Below are 2,062 nucleotides of genomic sequence, written 5' to 3'. Positions count from 1 at the left end.
GTAGCCATAATTTAGAGTAGAAGAAAAAATATATTATTACCTTAGGAAGATCATGGTGTGGGAGAAAAAGGCAGAAAGTCGGGAGTCCAGGGAGCAAATTTAGTTCCAATTGGCCGACTAGTAAACAACCCCCCTGATAAGCTGCATCTCCCCCTCTGGGGGTCAGCTTGACAGCCACCAAATCTGAACACATCACAAGTAGAATTTTTTTTAAGGGTGAAACATAAATGATTGGTTTAAAACTCAAACCCAAGTCTGGTTGCTCAGCTCCAAGCACCACATAGGGGAGGTCCTTAACATAAATCAGCATAAGAAGCAACCTAGCTAAGGAATGCCAGAACTCAGCCACAGGGCCTGGCAGCTTTTACCATAACAAAGACCCGCTGTAGCAGTGTCAGCCTTAAACAGCACTGAGCTGTAGCCCAGAGACTGTGGGAGACAATTTCATTCTAGCTGGCCAGAGGGATAAAAAAGAAAATACTCTGATCTAGGAAGCATCAGCAGTCTAGATAGGACAACAAGCTTCCCTCTCAGTGATTCTACACATAGCTGGGGAGGCCCTGCCGGTCTTGGAGCCCTAAACAGGGCTGAGGGAGCCCCCCAGTGCCCCCTCCCAGCCCCTGCTGCAGTGCTACATGCAGCACAAGGCATGTACTCCAGCACCCAAGTGAGCCCTGGCCACTGGCGCGATCTTGCTTTTGAAGTAATCTCACACAGCATCTGTGTAACCCTACATCAGGGATGGGAAGGTCCATTAACGCATGCCCAGGAGAGCCAGCATAGAAAAGCTGGATTTTCCTGCCCGTGGGCTCTGATGGATGTTGCACCTGGAGCAGCCCACCTGGGCCAGATGATTGCAGTTCAGCCAATGGGATTGACCTGGGGTCCTTCACCAGCCTCCCCGGGAACCCTTGAAAAGGCAGGGACCAGATGGGAGAGGGGTGGTCTGGTCGTCTTCCTGGGAGGAGAGAGATCCTTGCATGACCTGAGGCAGTCTCTGCCAGGCCCCATGGTCAAAGGAATCCTATGGTGGCCTTGTAAAACCTGAAACTTCTTTTAACTCTCATTAAATTAACTTGGATCACGAGCCCGGCTTCCGCATGAAATTTTTCTCGCAGGGAGCCAAGGACTGGGGTTGGAATTTAGGCCAGAGAGAGAGACCTTACAAGTCCATGACCCCGTGACCTTGAGGAAGAGTTGGAATTCCTATGGCCTCAAGGACAGGTGATCAAGTATCATTACCTCCTTACCCACTGCTCTACTTATTCTCACTTTATTCACTAGCCCTTCTAACTTTTCCACCGCACTCAGTTTCAACGTGCTCAGGTTGGTGTTGGGCTTTTATTTACTCGCTTTCTTCTTTATCCCTCTTTTTTCCCCTTTTCCCCTCTTTTTCCTCTTCTCTCCCACTCTCTCCTCTCATATGCCACTAAAGGCTTCCAGGTCACTTCCCTCCGCTTAGGGCAAATCAACCCAAATAGCAGGAGGCACTCCAGCCTGCCCTGTGTGGGAGTGCTGTACACCACACAAGGCACCTGGGACAAACACCTACAGTGCGCTGCACCGTTGAAGAAACCTCCGTCATGCCTCTAAGGTGATCTCGTCAACTAGTTCAATTCTGCCCAGCACCACTGGGTCCCGGCATTAAAAGGGCACACTGACCTGCCATGTTGGAGCAGTGTCTAAACCCCTCTGGCCCCTCATCCAAGCAATCAGGGATCAGCTACTACTTTATACTTTATTTCCTCCTTCTCTCTCTCCTTGCTCTTTACCATCACAGCCAACCTTAGTGAACTCAGTTGGATTTATTTCCTTCTTTCTCTTTATTCTCTTTTTCTTTCTTTCCTCTTTCTGTCTTTGCTTTCTTCACCTCTCTCTTAGCTTGTACGATTCTCTCTGCTCCCTCTCATTGCTTGCACATACCACTGCTGGTTTCCAGAGCCCTACACTCTGCCTAGGGCAACCCTGTCCTCCTAGTGGGCAGCCTGACCCCTAAGACAGTACTGCACACAGGACGAGTCAGAGCTACACACAGCATAACACAGGGTCAGTTATTTCTTTA

Source organism: Tenrec ecaudatus, unplaced genomic scaffold (genome assembly GCF_050624435.1).
Source record: "Tenrec ecaudatus isolate mTenEca1 unplaced genomic scaffold, mTenEca1.hap1 Scaffold_254, whole genome shotgun sequence".
Lineage (NCBI taxonomy): Eukaryota > Metazoa > Chordata > Mammalia > Afrosoricida > Tenrecidae > Tenrec > Tenrec ecaudatus.
This window is presented reverse-complemented; position numbering follows the sequence as displayed.